The sequence below is a fragment of the Bombina bombina genome, chromosome 6, assembly GCF_027579735.1.
Source record: "Bombina bombina isolate aBomBom1 chromosome 6, aBomBom1.pri, whole genome shotgun sequence".
NCBI classification, from domain to species: Eukaryota; Metazoa; Chordata; class Amphibia; order Anura; family Bombinatoridae; genus Bombina; species Bombina bombina.
Window position 1 is genome coordinate 303,301,347 of NC_069504.1, and position 23,349 is coordinate 303,324,695.

Here is a 23,349-nt window from a genome sequence, read left to right on the forward strand (position 1 = left end):
GGTCTCTGTGAGGAGCTGTCTACATGCCGGACAGCTGATTTGGCAGGTAAGTGCCTATTTTCTTCCAGGATGGGGAGACTTTGCACTTACAGTATTATCTGCATTTCTCTTTTTTGGGACAAATAATCCTTTTGTAAGGATTGGTGGGCATGGAGCAGGGCATTGTGACTGAGACTTTGTGCCCTTTCAGGATAGAAAGGGTTAATTTTTATAGGCTCTTATCTGTTTGCTTTTTCAGCTATTAGAGGGGAATTAATTAATTTATTCAATTTATTTAGGACTTATTTTTATATGAGGCCCGGTGTGTTCTGTTATTTACTCAGAAGCAGCTTGTTTGCTTAAGATTTTATTCTTTCTCTCTCAAGCAGGGGAGAGTATGTTTGTTGCGCTATAGCGTAACCAGGAAGTAGGTGGTTATTTGATTTCCCAGTTCTAGTGGCACAGCTAGAATTCAACCCGATCACGTGACCTCCGTTTTAGGCTTTGTCTTTACATCGGGTGGCGGAGAGAGTGAGGATCTATTTCCAAATTAGTTTCCGGAATTTGTATACAGGTAGGCGCCTCAGTTAGACTGAGGTGTGGGGTTTCCTGAGGTATAAAAATGTTTAGTTTTCAAAGGGTTCCGGAGCGTATCATATTTATTTTTGTTTATTCTGTTTACTGTGAGGTATATATTTTTTCCCTTGCAGAGGGTCATTAATAAAGGCATTTTTATTTTTTCTGTGAGTTTCTTAGTGTGATCATGTCTGATACACAACAGGAACATGATCAGCTTAATGCATGTCTTTTGTGTTTAGAAGCTCAGATTGCTTCACCTATGCAATTCTGTTCCACGTTTGTTAAAAAGACTTTACTGTGTAAAGGAAGAATTTTGTGTGATGAGTCTAATGTCTCTCAGGATGATGCTGTTCAGGTGCTACCACAGCCTTCTCCTGTAACGTCCCAAGCCTCAATGGTGTCACATGCAGTGCCCTGCGGTTCCTCTATTGCTCCAAGGGGAGTTTATTTGAAAGCAGAAATTGCTGCGCAAGTACCCTCAGTGGTGTCAGCAGCGTTAGCTGCTTTTCCTATGTTAAAGGGAAAGCGTAAGAGGAAAAGGAACTCAGACAGCAAGATTTCTGATAACAGTAGTTTGTCTCAGATGGCCCTTCCTCTTAAATCTATTGAGGAAGATGCCTAAGACCATTCTGAGGGTGAAATCTCAGATTTGGATAGTGTAATTTCTTCATCTGAAACTGATGGATGTTCCTTCAGATTTAAGCTTGAACACCTTTGTGTTTTTTGTTTTTTTTTTATTGAGGTTTTGCATTAATTTCAACAAACATTGCAAGTCATGATACCAAAAACAGATTTGCAGTATAGTATATAACTACATGAACTGAAAGTAGATAGGAATGCAGCTTATGAAATTACATATTTCAAAAACCTATTTTATAACATAGAAAATAGCCTTTGGGTGGTTAGTGAACTGACCTCATATGGGCCATCTAGTAAAGTGTAGTAGCTCTCTTATGGTAACCACATGTAATTGATTTAAATAAGGCATACTAGTGGATAAACACTGTTCAAGTTAAAGTAAGAGGACTAATGATAATATAAACAAATATCTAGGTTGCTAAGGTATAGACTTGGGATAAATGACAATAGTGTGTTATCTGAAGAGAAAGAAGGGTGTACAAGTAGCAAAACACAACCAAATAGAAGAAGCAGGATGGAAAATGTTCCTATACAAGTCTGGACTCTGGTAACAACCTTTATAGAGCAAACTGAATTATATATTAACAAGCATTGGCTCTTAATTAGGCTAGTAGAACATAAGTGAGATAACATTAAGCATTCGTACTTGCACAAGTGATCAGGAGCACCTACCATGTGCATTGTGAGCTATGTCCAGTAATATCGCTGCAGAGACATGTCAGAGTTTTAATTTGTCATAAGTGCAATACTTAAATCTAACATAAAGCTTCTCCTGAAGGATTAGATGAATTCTGGAATCTCCACCATAATCAGTTTTTAGGTATACCAAACGCACTCCTGGACCCTCTGCTGTATATGAAAAATCAAGATGTAACTAAATACAAAGAGCACTCAAACTGACTATTGGCAACCAATATATACTCAACTTCTTATAGTACCTTTGTGGTATGAATTAGCCAAAAGTGGGCTTATTAGTGTACTACTGAAGCCAAATATCAATATAACCAAGAGCTTAAGTAAGATAACGATTCCATAAATAGCCCCTAAACATATGGTCAGTCACAAAAGTGATGAGGTGTACAGGGATGTAAAATGACCACACATTGACTCAATTATGCTGTGTTTCTGTAGTTAAATTAAACAAAAAGTTCTGAGCTTTAAAATTAGTTAAACTGGTATACTTGAACGACCATCATTATCTGGATTTATCCTATACCAAGAATAACGTCTGTTTAGTAGGGATGTGTAGATAATATTGTATTTAACCCATATACTAGAAGACTATTTGTGGAGTTACAACGCTGCTATATATTGTAGATCAACAGAACATAAATTGTAAACATACAATACTATAATATGAACTGAAACGCATATCTAAATATTAATGTCCCATGAGACTCGTTTGTAGTCCTACTAAAGTATACTTGTTATAACAGATAACAGATTGGAAGTTTTTTTAAATAGTTCTCACTTAACGTAATCCCAGTTATTGTCATGTGAATGCCTCCACATCTAACCTATGCCAGATCGGATCGGGACTAACATGCTGTGACATATATCCCACTCATTGCCGGCGTCGCTAAAGACATCAAGCAAAGATTCCCAGTGAGATTCTGTTGTCAGTCTGGTTATGGGAATGGAGAACGAGATACCTTCCAGCCTGCTTGTCAGCTCCAGTGCCACGTACCCCTGGGACAGTCCGTGATCTCGTCCACGGGAGTTGGCCGCATCTCCCCACAGAGATGTCAGAACTGAGGGGGTAAGCTTTAGTTCTCCATCCGAATATAGAGTAGAGGTGATTGGCTGGCAAAGTGTCAGACGTTCCGTGGTTGGAAGCCCTTCGCTGTCCAACACTGGAGTAGTGTTATTCCTATAGACTGTGAGCTCTCCGGAGCAGGGCCCTCTTCCTCCTGTGCTAGATTTGTTTAGTTTTGTTATGTTTTGTATTTTATCACAAATCTTTGTCATTGTATACCCCTATCATTGTACCTAGCGCTACGGAATTTGGCGGCGCTATACAAATAAATGATAATAATAATAATTCCTTCTGGATTTCAGCATTGCCTTAGTGAGAGTAGGTGGATTAGTTGAAGTAGGTGCCGCAGATCTGAAGTCAACACTTTCTCTCTTGACATAGCCTGTGATCCGTCTGTGTTTAATGGTTTAACAGATTGTAATCTGTTTTATGACGAAGTGGTCTTCTTTTAGTGCTGTAGCGTCTTGCTCAGGTTGTAGTAGGGGGGGTTGTACTGATGTCCTTACCTAGCTATCTGTCCAGAATGGCTCTCTGGATGACGTTATCCTCACAAGAATAAGTTCTGTTGGCACAACAATATTACCTGTGTAGAATCTGTATAATATATTTATGGATTCTTTATATATTTATGGATAATCAGCAGATTATCAAGGAAATTTCAGGAGCGTCTATTTTTGCAACCTGTCATGGCCGCCATCCAGACACGCCCCCTCCCCCCCCCCCCCCCCACACACACACACCTTCATGTTTTGTTAAAGGAGGTTTTGGCTACTTTAGATGACGCGGACACTCCTGTTGTGGTCAATCCTAAAAAGTCTAGTAAACTTAATAATTACTTTGAAGTTCCTCCTGCTAAGGAAGTATTCCCGCTCCCAGATCGGGCTACAGATATTATTACTCAGGAGTGGGAGAAGCCGGGGGTATCCTTTTCCCCGTCTCCTATTTTTAAGAAAATGTTCGCAGTCGCACAAGGTTCCTAAAGTAGAAGGGGCTATTTCTACTCTAGCCAAGAGAACAACTATTCATTTTGAGGATAGTTGCTCTTTTAAAGATCCTATGGAAAAAAGATGGAGTTTTATTTAAAAAGAATTTACGTTCATCTAGGTCTTCTATGGCAACCTCCAGTTTGTATTACCACTGTGACAAGTGCTGCATCCTATTGGTTTGATGCATTGTCTGGTTCTCTTCAGGTAGAGACTCCTTTAGATGAGATTCAAGACAGAATTAAAGCTATTAAGCTGGCTAATTCCTTTATTTCAGATTCTATTTTGCAAGTGATTAGGCTGAGTGCTAAGTCATCTAGATTTGCTGTGTTAGGCCGTAGAGTCTTGTGGCTAAAGTCTTGGTCAGCAGATGTCTCCTCTAAGGTCAAGCTTTTAGCTCTTCCTTACAAGGGGAAGACATTGTTTGGTCCAAGTCTGACAGAAATTATTTCTGATATTACGGGTGGAAAAGGGTCTTTTCTACCTCAAGATAGAAAGAATAGAACGAAAGGTCGTCTGAGTAATTTTTGTTCATTTTCGTAACTTCAGAGGTAAGTCTTCCCCTACCTCTACCAAGCAAGATCAATCTAAGCCCTCTTGGAAGCCCAATCAGTCTTGGCATAAGGGGAAGCAATCAATGAAGCCCGCAGCTGACTCTAAATCTTCATGAAGGGTTTGCCCCCGATCCGGGACCAGATCTAGTGGGGGGCAGACTTTCTCAATTCTCTCAAGCTTGGATGCGAGATGTCCCAGACTCTTGGGCTGTGGACATAGTTTCACAGGGTTACAAATTGGAATTCAAAACCTTTCCTCCCAAGGGCAGGTTCCACCTTTCAAGATTATCTGCAGGCCAGATAAAGAGAGGGGCGTTCTTGAAATGTGTCTCTCCTCCCTGGGAGTAATTGTACCGTTTCCAGTTCAGGAACAGGGTGTGGGGTTTTATTCCAATCTGTTTGTTGTTCCCAAAAAAGGAGGGAACTTTCAGACTGATTCTAGACCTAAAGTGTTTAAATAAATTTCTCCGTTGTTCAAGATGGAGACGATTCATTCCATTCTTCCTTTAGTACAAGAGGGTCAGTTCATGATGACCATAGATCTTGGTGGATGCTTACCTTCATGTTCCCATTCACAGGGATCATCACAAATATCTGAAGTTTGCCTTTTTGGAAAGGCACTTTCAATTTGTGGCACTTCCGTTCGGGCTTGCTACAGCTCCCAGAATTTTTTCGAAGGTTCTGGGAGCTCTTTTAGCAGTGGTCAGGTCTCAAGGTATTGCAGTGGCTCCCTATACTGATCCAGGCGCTATCTTTTCAACAAGCTAAATCTCACGCAGAGATCTTGTTTTCTTTTCTTCGCTCCCACGGTTGGAAAGTAAATCTGGAAAAGAGTTCCCTTGTTCCAGCCACAAGGGTAGTTTTCTTAGGGACTATAATAGACTCCCTAATGATGAAAATATTTCTGACGGAGGACAGAAAATCCAAGATTCTTTCCTCTTGCCTTTCACTACAGTCTTCTGTTCGACCGTCAGTGGCTCAATGTATGGAGGTATTTGGACTAATGGTAGCTTGCTTATTCTGACTAATGGATATTGTTCCATTTGCTTGGTTTTATTTGAGAGCTCTGCAACTGGAACAGAGATCATGCGGATCTATCTCAGAGGATAAATCTGGATCAGTTGACAAGAGACTCTCTCCAGTGGTGGCTGTCTCAGGGAAATCAGTCTCAGGGCACATGCTTTCGGAGGCCTTCCTGGGTGATTGTTACGCCAGTCTGTTGAGCTGGGGAGCAGTCTGGGACTCATTAAAGGCACAGGGCCTGTGGACTCGAGAGGAGTCTGCTCTTCCCATAAACGTCTTGGAGTTGAGAGCGATTTTCAATGCTCTGATGGCTTGGCTTCAGTTGCCTTCAGTCCTGTTTAGCAGATTCCAGTCAGACAATATAACCTCAGTGGCTTACATCAATCACCAGGGAGGAACTCTGAGCTCCTTGGCCATGAAGGAGGTCACCCGAATTATCCAGTGGGCAGATGCTCACAATTGCTTTCTATTTGCCATCCACATTCCAGGAGTGGACAACTGGGAAGCAGATTTTCTGAGCAGACAGACTTTTCATCCCGGGGAGTGGGAGCTCCATCCGGAGGTGTTCTCCAGTCTGACCTTCAAATGGGGGGTCCCAGAGCTAGATCTGACAGCGTCTTGGCAGAAGGCCAAACTCCCGAGGTACGGTTCGAGGTCAAGGGTTCCACAGGTGACTCTAATAGATGCTTTTGCGGTCCCTTGGAATTTCAGGTTTGCATACCTGTTCTCTCAGTTTGCCCTCGTTCCACGAGTCATTGCTCGTATCAAGCAGGAGCGAGTGTCAGTGATTCTAATGGCTCCTGCGTGGCCACGCAGGATTTGGTATGCAGATCTGGTGAAAATGTAATCTCTTCCACCTTGGAGACTACTTTGGAGGAAGGACCTTCTACTTCAGGGTCCCTTCCTTCATCCAAATCTCATTTCTCTGAATCTGACTGCTTGGAGATTGAATGCTCATTGAGACCATGATTCAGGCTCGCAAATCTATCACTAGGAAAATTTACCATCAAATATGGCATATATACCTTTATGGGTGTGAATCCAAGGGCTACTCTTGGAGTAGGGTTAGGATTTCTAGGATATTGTCTTTTCCCAGAAAGGCCTGGAGAAGGTTTGTTAGCAAGTACTCTGCTCTGTCCGTTTTGTTACATAAGCGTCTGGCAGTTGTCCCAGACGTGCAATCTGTTTGTCAGGCCCTGATTAGAATCAGGCCTGTGTTTAAGTCGATTTCTCCTCCTTGGAGTCTTAACTTGGTTCTCAAAGTTTTGCAGCAGGCTCCGTTTGAGCCAATGCATTCCTTAGATATTAGGTTGTTATCTTGGAAGGTTTTGTTTCTGGTTTCTATCTCCCCTGCTCGGAGAGTCTCGGATCTTTCAGCTTTGCAATGTGATTCACCTTATCTTATATTTCATGCTGATAAGGTGGTTCTTCGTACTAAGTTGGGTTTCCTTCCTAAAGTTGTTTCGGATAGAAATATTAATCAGGAAGTTGTTGTTCCTTCTCTATGTCCTAATCCTCCTTTCCATAAGGAACGTTTGTTGCACAACTTAGATGTTGTGCGTGCTCTGAAATTCTACTTACAGTCGACTAAAGATTTTCGCCAGTCCTCTGCCCTGTTTGTTTCTTTCTCTGGAAAGCGTAAAGGTCAGAAAGCTACAGCTACTTCTCTTTCTTTCTGGTTGAGAAGTATAATTTGTTTGGCCTATGAGATGGCTGGACAGCAGCCTCCTGAGAGGATTACAGCTCATTCCACTAGGACTGTCTCTTCTTCTTGGGCTTTCAAGAATGAAGCTTCTGTGGAACAGATTTGCAAGGCGGCAACTTGGTCTTCTTTGCATACTTTTTCCAAATTTTCCAAATTTGATACTTTTGCTTCAGCTGAGGCTTCCTTTGGGAGAAGGGTTCTTCAAGCAGTAGTGCCTTCTGTTTAGGTTACCTGTCTTGTCCCTCCCTAATCATCTGTGTCCTCTAGCTTGGGTATTGATTCCCAACAGTAATTGATGATCCTGTGGACTCGCCGTCTCTTAAGAAAGAAAACAAAATGTATGCTTACCTGATAAATTTATTTATTTCTGGACATGGTGAGTCCATGGCCCCGCCCTTTATATTAGACAGTTTTTATTTACTAAAACCTCAGGCACCTCTGCACCTTGTGTTGCTCCTTTTTCTCCATTTCCCTTCGGTCGAATGACTGGGGGTTTGTGGGTAAGGGAGTGATACTTTACAGTTTTAACTGTGGTGCTCTTTGCCTCCCCCTGATGACCAGGAGTAATATTACCAACAGTAATTGATGATCCTGTGGACTTGCCTTGTCCAGAAAGAAAGAAATTTATCAGGTAAGCATACATTTTGTTTTCCTTCTGTATAAGGAGAGTTCACGGCCCCTGCCCGTGTTCTCCGATGGACGGCCCTCTAAATTATATTTTTCTTCTGGCACCTTTTATACCCTGATATTTCTCCTACTGTTCCTTGTTCCTGCAGCAGAATGACTGGGGGATGGGGGAAGTAGGAGAGGTATTTAAGCCTTTGGCTGGGGTGTCTTTGCCTCCTCCTCGTGGCCAGGTTCAGTATTTCCCAACAGTATGGACTGATGCCGTGGACTTTCCTTATACAGAAGGAAATTAAATTATCAGGTAAGCATAATTTATGTTTTGCATGACATTTGTTAAACAGGGCTCATCAAACCCTAGCACCTAGGGAAAGGGTCAGGCATCGTTAAAGTGCCCTGGCCCAGCTAGGGTTGCCAATTGTCCAGTATTCAACCTGACAGTCCAGTATTTTAGCAGCTATCCAGTAAAATCTTAACCAACATACTGGACACTTAATGTCCAGTTTTTTAAAGTCCCTGAAGGTTAAGTAGATATAAAAGGCCTCAAATGCATTAAAAATAAGGAGCAGAAAGAAGAGTGGGGCAGTCAAGGGGATCAAAACGTATTTAAGCACATTTGTATGTTACTGGCAGCCAAGGGGTAAAATTATTAAAATAAAATACACATCATGGGATCAAGAGTGAGGGCTAAGCTAGAGGTTTTTTTAGCGGGGGGGGGGGGGCATTGTGTGACTCCACTTGACAATCTGTCAGTGACTGGGCACAATGCTTAGTATTTTTATGGAGAACTACTGGCCTAAGCTCTTCAGCAAGATAGCAGTACAGGGCTCGCAGCAGCATGTCATGAACGGCGAGACTCGACCCTTGGCCAAAGATAGAGAGAAGGCAGCGTGAGCTCACGCCTCCACTGTCTTTAGAAACTTGCATTACAGCTCCTTATTGGCTTTGTCTCTGTAATGAAAGATACAGCAGTGGATGAGTGGAGTGGACAACTGGTTTTGTGTCCCTTTAACACTACTGTATTCCTCACAGTCATGTTTCGTACACTCTAGTGATTTAGTGATTCATTTATAAACCTCAGCAGAGTTTACAACATGGCAACACCATTGTTTTATAGGCACCAAATCTTTACATTTATATTTCCAATATTTAATCAACTAATATTTTTTATAAATACATCTGCATATTATTTGCAAGCTAATCATTGCTTTGAACAGATCATTCTGTCTAGCATTTATTTAATTTTTACATTTCCATTTAAGTAACTGTTGTGTGCCTGTTTTCAATGCAAACAAGGGGCTAAATCAAAGATGCTTTAATCACTCAGCAGGCAGCAGGGATTTATCGCCTTGATGAACTTTCCCAACTCCCACATTTTTAGGGCTACTCCTAGATTTTGAACAAATTTGTTGAGCTCTAGACTAGTATATATAGTACTTAATGAAAGGTTTAGGACTTTGTACTGCAATTTTGTGTGTGTTGTGTCTTCGAATACTTAATTTGTGTCATACAAGACACTGCTGGTGTTTGAATACTGGTGCATGGGCCCACATAGCATATGTGTGTATGCCACTGAAAAACTAATACGTTTTACTTGAAACATTTCTGCTAATAGAAGTACCTGCATATTACAAAATTGCTTTAATTTGTAACTGAAATACGCCCATGCACATTTCAATTTAGACCATTCCATTCCTTTAAAGGAACAGATTAGTTAAAATTAAAATGTCACGATTAAGATAAGACATGCAATTTAAACAATTTTCCATTTTACATTCATCATCAAATTTGCTTTCTACTCTTGGTATTCTTTGTTGAAAGCTAAACCTAGATAGGTTTATATGTTCATTTCTACGCCCTTGAAGGGAGCCTCTTATCTCAGTGCATTTTGACAGTTTTTCACATCTAAACAGCGCTAGTTCATGTGTACCATATAGATTACATTGAGCTCACTGCCGTGGAGTTGCTTATGAATCAGCACTAATTGGCTAAAATGCAAGTCTGTCAAAACAGCTGAAATAAGGGGGTAGTCTGCAGAGGCTTAGATACAAGGTAATGACAGAGGTAAAAAGTATATTAATATAACTGTGTTGGTTATGCAAAACTGAGGAATGGGTAATTTATGGATTATCTATCTTTTTAAACAATAAAAATTCTGGAGTAGACTTTCCCTTTAATGATCATTTTAAAAGAAAGCACCCTTAGCCAGAATAATAGGAAGCCTAAAACTTGGACCCTGTTTTCCACATTTGCAAATAATAATAAAGTAAAATAGAAAAATACGGCTTAAGCTTGTCAGGAAGATAACACTGAGAAATAAAATCTGAAATCATAAAAATATTATCATTCTTAGCTTTACAGGGAACAGTGTACTGTTAAATTGGATCCTCTTTACGTGTTTCCAATTACTTGTTATACTAGCAGCAGATTTTAAAACATTTTGATCTTTATATCACTTTAAATACAAGTGAATAATAAAAATGCAATAACATTTATTCTGAATTTCAAATCGCACACAAAAAAAAAATCTTATAAATTTCAAAATTCCTTTCACTGAAATTAAATTGAAAAGGTTTTTTTGTAAATGTCATGTTCTATCTGAATATGAAGTAATGGGTGCTGTCATGTTTGAACTTAAGTTTTCCCGTTACCTTGCTCTCCTGCTCAAAAAAATCTATTACACACAAATATAAAGCGGGCAATAAAAAGAGATTGGCTCTTTTTTCGCACGATTGTAGTCAATTATTAGTGTTTTAGTTTTTATGCTCATAATAAAGGGAATTAAACCATTGGTTCTGTGGACTATCTGTTGTGGACTTCTACATTTGGGGAACAGGCAGTACTTCAAGTCTATACGTGCATCTATACTTTACAGTGCTGTACTTACTTGAACTGTATATAATTTCCATTTTGCAGTACAGTAGCAATAGATGCACCATTATCACTTTTATCATTTCCATACACATTATTATCTAAGGTTTTAGTTCCTCTGATTGCAGAAATCAGAAAGAAGGGGGGGGTCTTTGTTCTCCACTATTGGCCAAAATTCTCCTAATAGCCAACTCAAAAGAGCAGGATTATTTGCAGATGTTATTGTTTCTTTATCTATCTGGTTAAATCAGATGAAAAAAGAAGAGACAACGTATTTCATTACCACAGGAGATAATTACCATAGCACAACAAAAAGGTTAAGGGTTTAATCTCCTACCTAACCATTAATTTCTTCATAAATGGAAAGAGTCCACAGCTGCATTCATTACTTTTGGTAAATAAGAACCTGGCCACCAATAGGAGGCAAAGACAACCCAGCCAAAGGCTTAAATACTCCTCCCACTTCCCTCATCCCCCAGTCATTCTTTGCCTTTCGCCCCAGAAGGTTGGCAGAGAAGTGTCAGAAGTTTGTTTTTGTCTCTTATGGAGGGTAGTACTCTTCGACATTGGACGGGAGTTTTAAGTAATCCTGTCAGTCTCTCAGTGAGGGTTTAGATGAAAGTTAGCGTCCGGAGATGCAGAAAGAGTCTTTCTGCGAAACCATCCCGACTCATTTTAACAACTCCACAAGCAATCAGTGTTGTCGAACTTCGATTCGCTGCCTGCTTTCTTCTCTCAAGTCCATGGCGAAGGTGAGGCTACTATCTGTCACACTTGAAGGGCCGTGTTCCTGTTCCACGGCATAGATTCCGGTAAGATCGTTTCATTTTACTTCTTCATGAAAAATACATGGTCTCAGTGGGACTCCTTTAGTATCTTAGAATCAGGGGTTAATATCTCCTGAGGGGGATTATTGAACAGGGGGGTTTAATCATGTTTGTTATGTGATTCAATCTGCTTATGTGTAGTGTTAACTGGGCTCGTGGCTTTTGGAACATAACGGCCTTTTGATGTTACGCGACCTTACGGTCGGGCATGCTTTTTTTGGACTGCACGGTTCCCCTTGTGACCGAGCGTGTTTACGTTCTGGTCTCCCATTTCCGCATTCCTGACTGTGAGGCGACGGAGAATTCTAGTCCTCTGGTGTCTGGCTCATAGGAGGTGGTAAATGCCCCAGCCATTGTGGGTGTCAGGTGCCGTTTAAATTGTTTTATATTTAGTCCATTTTTTGGTATACTTTACCCAATTATGGTGGATGTTGAGATTGTTCAAATTTCTGATTCAGATTCTTTGTCTTCTGACGAATGCGAATTGGCCCATTGACTCAGGTCAGTCAGTTATGTTCTTTAGGCCGTTCTGGAGCGTCTTGTTCCTCGAGCTGAGCCATCGGCCTCGGGGGGCCCTGTCCTCCGGGAGGCAAGTTCCCTACCGCTCCCTACTACTACACATGCAGGTAACCCAAGTTATGTTTTTTTCCTTCTCGGAGGGTGGATTGTTCCCCCCAGAGGTTGTGGCACGTTTTCGCTTTTACATACTTTTGGCGCTTGCGCGTCTACAAAGTCCAGATGTTTATTTGCGATTGTGTTTGTGCCCGATTGCCCCAGGTCTCTCGGCCAGAGGAGGGCATGTGCAGTTCCTTGCGGGTGTAACTGTTCCTGAGTGTTGTGCCTTTCGTTACAGGCTGGCTCGCCTTCGTGTTCTATTCAGACACGTTTCTGAGCTGTTTGGGGACCCTATCCTTCTCGGTTATGAGACTCATCAGTCTCCTCCTTCGAATGGCTCACCTCGTTAGACATGGGGGGTGAAGTAATCTCCTTTAAGTCTTGTTATCGAGACCCTTCCCAGTTTAGTTGGAAGAACAGGGTTTCCATTAGGCTGGTCCTGTGGATCTTTCTGTTCTTCTTGGGTGTTAACCCTCGGGTTGCCTGTTATTTTATTTTATCCGGTTAGGATGAATTTTATTTTTCATACATTCGGCGACATTACGAGTTTTGAGTTATGAGCTGTGCGGTGCTAACAAGCAGTTTTCTCTCACCGCTCACTTACCTACAGTGCTGGTATTACAGATTTTTATAAAGCCGGCGTTAAAAGCCAAAAAGTGAGCCTAGAGCAAAATTTTGCTCCACACTTCACTTCAATACCAGCGTTGCTTAAGTCAGCGGTGAGCTGGTCGTACGTGCTCGTGCATGATTTTCCCATAGGAATCAACGAGGAGAGCCGGCTGAGAAAAAGTCTAACACCTGCAAAAAAGCAGCGTAAAACTCAGTAACGCAGCCCTATTGATTCCTATGGGGAAACACATTTTATGTTTACACCTAACACCCTAACATGAACCCTGAGTCTAAACACCCCTAATCTTACACTTATTAACCTCTAATCTACCGCTCCGGACATCGCCACCACTATAATAAACATATTAACCCCTAAACTGCCGCACTCCCGCCTCGCAAACATTAGTTAAATATTATTAACCCCCTAACATTGCCGCCACCTACCTACATTTATTATTCCCTAATCTGTCGCCGTCACTATACTAAATGTATTAACTCCTAAACATAAGTCTAACCCTAACACCCCCTAACTTAAATATAATTACAATACATCTAAATAAAAATTAATATTATTACCTAAATAATTCCTATTTAAATCTAAATGCTTACCTGTAAAAATAAACCCTAAGCTAGCTACAATATAACTAATAGTTACATTGTATCTAGCTTAGGGTTATTTTTATTTCTCTTGTAAGATGTATCGAGTCCACGGATTTATCCTTACTTGTGGGATATTCTCCTTCCCTACAGGAAGTGGCAAAGAGAGCACCCACAGCAGAGCTGTCTATATAGCTCCTCCCTTAGCTCCACCCCCAGTCATTCTCTTTGCCTACTCTAACAAACTAGGAAGGGCAGAGCGAGTGTGGTGACAAAAATGTTAGTTTTTTATTTCTCAAGCAAAAGTTTGTTATTTTAAATGGTACCGGTGTGTACTATTTACTCTCTGGCAGAAAAGGGATGAAGATTTCTGCAAGGAGGATTATGATCTTAGCACTTTGTAACTAAGATCCACTGCTGTTCTCACAAGGGCTGAAGAGTACAGGAAAACTTCAGTTGGGGCAACGGTTTGCATGCTAAGCTGCATATGAGGTATGTTCAGTCTATATTTTTTCTAGACAGACTGTGTTAATTCTAGGCTGGCAATATCCCCATGAGGGAAGGGTAAGCTGTATTAAGACATTTGGATAGGAATTTCAGCTTGCTTGAAGGGCTCATAAGTTACTGGTGACACTGTTAGGAAAAAACGTTTTTGTTTGTTCAGTAAATGATGCAATTATAACGTTTTTTTGAAGGGACTAAAGGGGTCATTGTGGCTTGTTTTAGGGTTTTTTAACCCACATGGTTAATTAAGAGACACTCAGGTGTTTTTCTAATAGGCCTTAAAAAAAAGAGTTAGGTGGGAGGGGCCTATTTTCGTGCCTCATTTGCGCAGTTTCTTTTCCTTAGAGACATCCAACTGCTTCTCCAGTAGTTCCTGCTGTGTTTGAGGGCTGTAAAGGAGGTTTTTTCCCCACAAGTCGTTCTGAAGGGCAGGTAGGCGCCACAGCAGAGCTGTGGCAAGGTGCTGAAAGTCTTTTTTTTTTTGCCATTAAGGGGTTAATTGTTTATTTGCATAGCTGTGCAAAGTTACCAAGGCTGTAAGATACTACTGTAAAAATTTTGTTAAGTTTACTGCTTTTTTACACTGTTTTGCAGAACTTAAAGGCACAGTACCGTTTTATTTTTAAGTGTTATTTACTTTTATTACAGTGTTTTCCAAGCTTGCTTGTTACATTACTAGCCTGTTTAACATGTCTGACACCAAGGAAAATCCTTTTTCAATATGTTTGGAAGCCATTGTGGTACCCCCTCTTAGAATGTGTCCCAATTGTACTGATATGTCTATAAATTATAAAGAACATATATTAGCACTTAAAAATAGAGCAATAGATGATTCTCAGTCAGAAGTAAATGAGGGTTCGCCATCTAGCTCTCCCCAAGTGTCACAACCAGTAACGCCTGCACAAGTGAAGCCAAGTACCTCTAGTGCGTCGAATTCATTTACTTTACAAGACATGGCCACAGTTATGAATACAACCCTCACAGAGGTTTTATCCAAACTGCCTGGTTTAAAAGGAAAGCGGGACAGCTCTGGGTTAAGGAAAAATGCTGAGCCGTCTCATGCTTTAGTAGCCGTATCTGATATGCCCTCACAATGCTCTGAAGGGGTGAGGGATTTTTTATCTGAGGGAGAAATTTCTGATTCAGGAAAGACGCTTCCTCAGACAGATTCTGATATGACGGCCTTAAAATTTAAGTTTGAACACCTCCGCTTATTGCTTAGGGAGGTATTAGCAACTCTAGATGATTGTGACCCTATAGTGGTCCCAGAGAAATTGTGTAAAATGGATAAATACTTAGAGGTTCCTGTTTACACTGATGTTTTTCCAGTCCCTAAGAGGATTGTGAATATTATTGCTAAGGAGTGGGATAGACAGGTATTCCGTTCACTCCCTCTCCTGTTTTTAAGAAAATGTTTCCCATATCTGACACCATAAGGGACTCATGTCAGACAGTTCCTAAGGTGGAGGGAGCTATTTCTACTCTGTCTAAGCGTACAACTATACCTATCGAAGACAGTTGTGCTTTCAAAGATCCTATGGATAAAAAATTAGAGGGTCTCCTAAAGAAAATTTTTGTTCATCAAGGTTTTTCTCTCCAACCTATTGCGTGCATTGTTCCTGTAATGACTGCAGCTGCTTTCTGGTTTGAGGCTCTAGAGGAGGCTCTTCAAATGGAGACTCCATTAGAGGAGATTATGGACAGAATTAAGGCCCTTAATTTGGCTAATTCTTTTAATACAGATGCCGCATTTCAACTGACTAAATTAGCGGCAAAGAATTCAGGTTTTGCCATTTTAGCACGCAGGGCGTTATGGCTTAAGTCCTGGTCTGCTGATGTGTCATCTAAATGTAAACTTTTGAACATTCCTTTCAAAGGTAAGACCCTATTCGGGCCTGAACTGAAAGATATTATTTCAGACATCACTGGAGGGAAACGTCATGCCCTCCCTCAGGATAGATCAAATAAGATGAGGACCAAACAAAATAATTTTCGTTCCTTTCAGAACTTTAAGAGTGGTCCCGCTTCAGCTTCCTCTGCTGCAAAGCAAGAGGGGAATTTTGCCCAATCCAAGTCAGTCTGGAGACCTAACCAGGCTTGGAACAAGGGTAAACAGGCCGAGAAGCCTGCAGCTGCTTCTAAAACAGCATGAAGAGGTAGCCCCCGATCCGGGACCGGAGCTAGTAGGGTGCAGACTCTCTCTCTTCGCTCAGGCTTGGGCGAGAGATGTTCACGATCCCTGGGCTTTAGAAATTGTGTCCCAGGGATATCTTCTGGAATTCAAAGACTCCCTTTCAAGGGGGAGATTTAACATTTCTCGATTGTCTGTAAACCAGACAAATAGAGAGGAGTTCTTATGCTGTGTAGAAGACCTACATACCATGGGGGTGATCCGCCCAGTCCCAATAGAGGAACAGGGGCTAGGGTTTTATTCAAACCTGTTTGTGGTTACCAAAAAAGAGGGAACTTTCAGACCAATCTTGGATCTCAAAATTCTAAACAAGTTCCATCATTCAAGATGGAGACTATTCGGACTATTCTACCTCTGATCCAGGAGTGGCAATATATGACTACCGTGGACTTAAAGGATGCATATCTACACATCCCTATTCACAGGGATCATCATCAATTTCTCAGATTCGCCTTTCTAAACAGGCATTACCAGTTTGTGGCCCTTCCTTCGGGTTGGCCACGGCTCCCAGAATTTTCACAAAAGTGCTTGGGTCCCTTCTGGTGGTTCTACGACCACGGGGCATAGCAGTGGCGCCTTATCTAGACGACATCTTAATTCAGGCGTCGACCTTCCAGCTAGCCAAGTCTCACACGGACATCGTGTTGGCTTTTCTGAGAGCTCACGGGTGGAAGGTGAACATAAAAAAGAGTTCTCTCTTCCCTCTTACAAGAGTTTCCTTCCTAGGGACTCTGATAGACTCGGTAGAAATTAAAATATTTCTGACGGATATCAGAAAATTAAAACTCTTAACCACTTGCCGAGCTCTTCATTCCATTCCTCGGCCATCAGTGGCTCAGTGTATGGAGGTAATCGGACTCATGGTAGCGGCAATGGACATAGTTCCTTTTGCCCGCCTACACCTCAGACCACTGCAACTATGCATGCTCAAACAGTGGAATGGGGATTATGCAGATTTATCTCCTCAACTGCATCTGGAAAAGGAGACCAGAGATTCTCTTCTCTGGTGGTTGTCTCAGGACCACCTGTCTCAGGGAATGTGTTTCCGCAGGCCAGAGTGGCTCATTGTAACGACAGATGCCAGCCTGCTAGGCTGGGGTGCAGTCTGGAACTCCTTGAAAGCACAGGGCTTATGGTCTCGGGAGGAAGCTCTCCTCCCAATAAACATTCTAGAACTGAGAGTGATATTCAATGCGCTTCAGGCGTGGCCTCAGCTTGCTGCGGCCAAATTCATCAGGTTTCAGTCGGACAACATCACGACTGTAGCTTATATCAATCATCAAGGAGGAACAAGGAGTCCTCTAGTCGTCAGACTTTTCATCCGGGGGAGTGGGAACTCCATCCGGAGGTATTTGCCCAGCTGATTCAGCTATGGGGCACACCAGAATTGGATCTGATGGCGTCTCCTCAGAATGCCAAACTTCCTCGTTACGGGTCCAGGTCCCAGGATCCCAAGGCGGTACTAATAGATGCTCTAGCAGTGCCTTGGTCCTTCAATCTGGCCTATGTATTTCCACCGTTTCCTCTCCTCCCACGTCTGGTTGCCAGAATCAAGCAGGAGAGAGCTTCGGTAATTCTGATAGCACCTGCGTGGCCACACAGGATTTGGTATGCAGACCTGGTGGACATGTCCTCGGTTCCACCGTGGACTCTGCCAATGAGGCGGGACCTTCTAATCCAAGGTCCGTTCACGCATCCAAATCTAATTTCTCTGCATCTGACTGCTTGGAGATTGAACCCCTGATTCTATCAAAGCGTGGTTTCTCGGTCATTGATACCCTGATTCAGGCTAGAAAGCCTGTCACCAGGAAGATCTATCATAAGATTTGGCGCAAATATCTTTATTGGTGTGAAGCCAAAGGTTACTCGTGGAGTAAGATTAGGATTCCTAGAATATTGTCTTTTCTCCAAGAAGGTTTGGAGAAGGGATTATCAGCTAGTTCCTTAACGGGACAAATATCTGCTTTGTCTATTCTTTTACACAAACGTCTGGCAGATGTCCCAGACGTTCAAGCATTTAGTCAGGCTTTGGTCAGAATCAAGCCTGTATTTAAACCTGTTGCTCCGCCATGGAGCCTAAACTTAGTTCTTAAAGTTCTTCAAGGGGTTTCATTTGAACCTATGCATTCCATAGATATTAAGCTTCTATCTTGGAAAGTTTTGTTTTTAGTAGCTATCTCTTCGGCTCGAAGAGTTTCTGAGCTATCTGCTTTACAATGTGATTCCCCTTACCTTGTTTTCCATGCATATAAGGTGGTTTTGCGTACCAAACCTGGGTTTCTTCTTAAGGTTGTTTCTAATAAGAATATCAATCAAGAGATTGTGGTTCATTCTCTGTGTCCTAATCCTTCATCGAAGAAGGAACGTCTGTTACACAATCTTGATGTGGTTCGTGCTTTAAAGTTCTACTTACAAGCAACTAAAGATTTCCGTCAAACATCTTCTTTGTTTGTTGTTTATTCTGGTAAACGGAGAGGTCAAAGGGCTATGGCTACCTCTCTTTCCTTTTGGCTGAAAAGCATCATCCGTTTGGCCTATGAGACTGCTGGACAGCAGCCTCCTGAAAGAATTACTGCTCATTCTACTAGAGCTGTGGCTTCCACATGGGTTTTAAAAATGAGGCTTCTGTTGAACAGATTTGTAAGGCGGCGACTTGGTCTTCGCTTCATACTTTTTCCAAATTTTCCAAATTTGATACTTTTGCTTCTTCGGAGGCTATTTTTGGGAGAAAGGTTCTACAAGCAGTGGTGCCTTCCGTTTAAGGTCCCTGTCTTGTCCCTCCCTTCATCCGTGTCCAAAAGCTTTGGTATTGGTATCCCACAAGTAAGGATGAATCCATAGACTCGATACATCTTACAAGAGAAAACATAATTTATGCTTACCTGAAAAATTTATTTCTCTTGTGATGTATCGACTCCACGGCCCGCACTGTTTTTTAAGTCAGGCATATATATTTTTATTTTAAAACTTTCAGTCACCACTGCACCCTATAGTTTCTCCTTTTTCTTCCTAGCCTTCGGTCGAATGACTGGGGGGTGGAGCTAAGGGAGGAGCTATATAGACAGCTCTGCTGTGGGTGCTCTATTTGCCACTTCCTGTAGGGAAGGAGAATATCCCACAAGTAAGGATGAATCCGTGGACTCGATACATCACAAGAGAAATAAATTTATCAGGTAAGCATAAATTATGTTTTTACAGGCAACTTTGTATTTATTTTACCTAGGTAGAATAGTTACTAAATGGTTATTAAATATTTAATAACTACCTAGCTAAAATAAATACATATTTACCTGTAATTTAAAACCTAACCTAAGTTACACTAACACTACACTACAATTAAATAAATTAAATAAATTAAAAACAATTAAATAAATTAAATACAATTAGCTAAAGTACAAAAAAACACTAAATTACAGAAAATAATAAACAAATTACAAGATATTTAAACTAATTACACCTAATCTAATAGCCCTATCAAAATAAAAAAGCCCCCCAAAATAAAAAAAACCCTAGCCTAAACTAAACTACCAATAGCCCTTAAAAGGGTCTTTTACGGGGCATTACCCCAAAGAAATCAGCTCTTTTACCTGTAAAAAAAAAATACAAATAACCCCCCCAACAGTAAAACCCACCACCCATACAACCAACCCCCCAAATAAAATACTAACTAATAAAACCTAAGCTCGCCATTGCCCTGAAAAGGGCAGTTAGCGCTTTTGCGGCCCAAAGCCCTAACCTAAAAATAAAACCCACCCAATACACCCTTAAAAAAAAACTAACACTAACCCCTTGAAGATCGATTTACTGTTCTGAAGACCGGACATCCATCCTCAAGGAAGCGGCAGAAGTCTTCATCCAACCAGGCCAAAGTCCTCAACGAAGCCGGGAGAAGTCTTCATCCAAGCCGGGTGAAGTGGTCCTCCAGACAGGCAGAAGTCTTCATCCAGACGGCACTGACTGACGGTTCCTTTAAGTGACGTTATCCAAGATGGCATCCCTTAGATTCCGATTGGCTGATAGAATTCTATCAGCCAATCGGAATTAAGGTAGAAAAAATCCTATTGACTGATTGGATCAGCAATTAGGACTGAGCTCGCATTCCATTGGCTGATTGGAACAGCCAATAGAATGCGAGCTCAATCCTATTGGCTGATTGGATCAGCCAATAGGATTGAAGTTCAATCCTATTGGCTGATCCAATCAGCCAATAGGATTTGTTCTACCTTAATTCCGATTGGCTGATAGCCAATCGGAATCTAAGGGACGCCATCTTGGATGACGTCACTTAAAGGAACCGTCATTCAGTAAGAAGACTCCGGATGAAGAGGATGCTCTGCGTCGGATGTCTTGAAGATGGACCCGCTCCGTGTCGGATGGATGAAGATAGAAGATGCCGTCTGGATGAAAACTTCTGCCCGTCTGGGTAGTTTTATTTTTAGGTTAGGGCTTTGGTCCGCAAAAGAGCTAACTGCCCTTTTACGGGCAATGCCCATCCAAATGCCCTTTTCAAGGCAATGGCGAGCTTAGGTTTTATTAGTTAGTTTTTTATTTGGGGGGTTGGTTGTGTGAGTGGTGGGTTTTACTGTTGGGGGGGTTGTTTTTATTTTTTTTACAGGTAAAAGCTAATTTCTTTGGGGCAATGCCCCGCAAAAGGCCCTTTTAAAGGCTATTGGTAGTTTAGTTTAGGTTTTGGGTTTTTTTTATTTGGGGGGGGGGGCTTTTTTTATTTTGATAGGGCTATTAGATTAGCTGTAATAAATTTAAAGATCTTGTAATTTGTTTATTATTTTCTGTAATTTAGTGGGGTGGTTTTGTACTTTAGCTAATTGTATTTAATTTATTTAATTGTTTTAATTTAGTTAATTTATTTAATTGTAGTGTAGTGTTAGGTGTTAGTGTAACTTAGGTTAGCTTTTATTTTACAGGTAAATGTGTACTTATTTTAGCTAGGTAGTTATTAAATAGTTAATAACTATTGTACCTAGTTAAAATAAATACAAAGTTTATTGTGTAAAATAAAAATAAACCCTAAGCTAGATAAAATAAAAATAAACCCTAAGCTAGATACAATGTAACTATTAGTTATATTGTAGCTAGCTTAGGGTTTATTTTATAGGTAAGTATTTAGTTTTAAATAGGAAATATTTAGTTTATGATAGGAATTTTATTTAGATTTATTTAAATTATATATGTTAGGGGGTGTTAGGGTTAGACTTAGGTTTAGGGGTTAATAAATTTAGAATAGTGGCGGCGACGTTGGGGGCGGCAGATTAGGGGTTAATAAGTGTAGGTAGGTTGCAGCGACATTGGGGGCGGCAGATTAGGGGTTAATAAAAATAATGTAGGTGTTGGCGATGTTGGGGGCAGCAGATTAGGGGTTAATAAGTATAATGTAGGTGGCGTGATGTTAGGGGCAGCAGATTAGGGGTTAATATGTTTATTATAGTGGCGGCGATGTCCAGAGCGCAGATTAGGTGTTAAAAAATTTATTTTAGTGATTGTGATGCGGGAGGGCCTCGGTTTAGAGGTTAATAGGTAGTTTATGGGTGTTAGTGTACTTTTTAGCACTTTAGTTATGAGTTTTATGCTACGGCGTTGTACCATAAAACTCATAACTACTGACTTTTAAATGTGTTAGGACTCTTGACGGGGTAGGGTGTACCGCTCACTTTTTGGCCTCCCAGGACAAACTCGTAATACCGGCGCTATGGAAGTCCCATAGAAAAAAGACTTTACGAAATTTACGTGTCGTTTTGCGGTAAGGCCAAAAAAAGGTTGCGCTGCAAGACTCGTTATACCAGCGGTAGTGAAAAAGCAGCGTTAGGACCTGTTAAGGCTGCTTTTTCAGCCTAACGAAAAACTCGTAATCTAGCCAATTGTTTCCTGCAGGAACTTAAAAATCTCTGGGATCGATACTCGCTGTTTGCTTCTACGGAAGTTGTTTGGGACCCATTAGTCCCATGTTTGTCTGTTTTTCTTCCTCCCTCTTTGAGGGCAGATTTAGTCAGCTTGGCAGTTTTGACCCTGGTTGCAGGCTGGTCCTGCTTGGATTGAGATCTTCTGTCTCTTGGCTTATTCAGACACGTGGCACATATTATACCTGGCTGGTCAGGTTGGGGTGCCGAGTGCTCTTAACATTATTTATGTTCTTGTTATTTGTTTTACAAGTTTCAGATAAAGCATTCTCAAGAGGACTTGCGGGTCCGTGCAGCTCTTGGGATTGTTTCAGTCCTAAATAGCCGTCTCTCTGGTGACTGGGTCAGTGAATTTTGCTGCGTCACTCTCTGTTGCATTCGATACCCTCAGAACCTAGAGTATTCCTTCCCATGTGGTGGGAAAATTAGAGGGTTTAGCATCTCTTTTCCGCCGGTCGGGGCGGTGTTGCTTTAGGAAATTGTCCTTTTTGGACGTGTTCCTTTAGTGGTTCTCTTCTTCATTGAGACATCTTGCATTGCCCGTTTCTCCTTGTGGATGGGTCGCCTTCGGGTGACTTGGATTCCATTCGGGAGTTGGTTATTCCTTTTTCGGAACATTAAACAGTGAGGTTTTTTGGGCTCCGGTTAGAGGGTCCTTCCCCAGTGTTTGGAGTGCTCTGCATCTCATTTTTGGGATAGAAGAGGTCCTAGTGGTTTTCCACTCATATGGTTTAGGTATTGCCATCCAGGAGGCATCCAACCCATGTTTTACTGTCCTCTGACTTTGAATCTGAGGTGATTTGGAGGCTTGATGTTGCTCTGTTCGGGTGACTTGTCCTCACTGTTCCCCTTGTGTCTGGAGCTCATGGCTATCTGGACAGCTAGCTCAGCATACTAATGCTCTGTGGCTACTCTGTACTGTAGCAAACCGAGGGTTGCTAGTTCGATCCCCAGCAAGGTCTACTCAGCCTTTCCTCCTTTCGAGGTTGATAAAATGAGCAGCGCCTTGTGTCCCTTAGGGGGATTAGCCGCACTTTCAAGCACAGTCATGTTAATGTTGCTTGGACGCCTGTTAGCTCTAGTGTCCTTTTATGGCCCTGGCTCTTTGGAGTGTTGGGCTCCTGCAAGGGGTGGTCTCTTCCCTTTGGGAGAAAAGTGCTTCAAGCGGTGGTGCCTTCAGTTTAGATCTGACTTCCTTATTTTACCTCCCTGTTCATTCTGTGTCCTCTATAGCTTGGGTATTGGATTCCCCACAGTAATGAATGAATTTGTGGACTCTCCATGCCATTGGAAAGAAAACCAAATTGATGCTTACCTGATAAATTATTTTCTTTCCTCTTATGGAGAGTCCACAAACCCATCCTTTTGGCTTTAACGC

The 23,349-nt window shown here is 41.5% G+C and overlaps 1 protein-coding gene across 1 annotated transcript in view; it reads left to right on the top strand.

Annotated features, from left to right (window-relative positions):
- Positions 1 to 23,349, top strand: part of CEP290 (centrosomal protein 290) — an 862,077-nt gene that overhangs the window by 710,550 nt on the left and 128,178 nt on the right.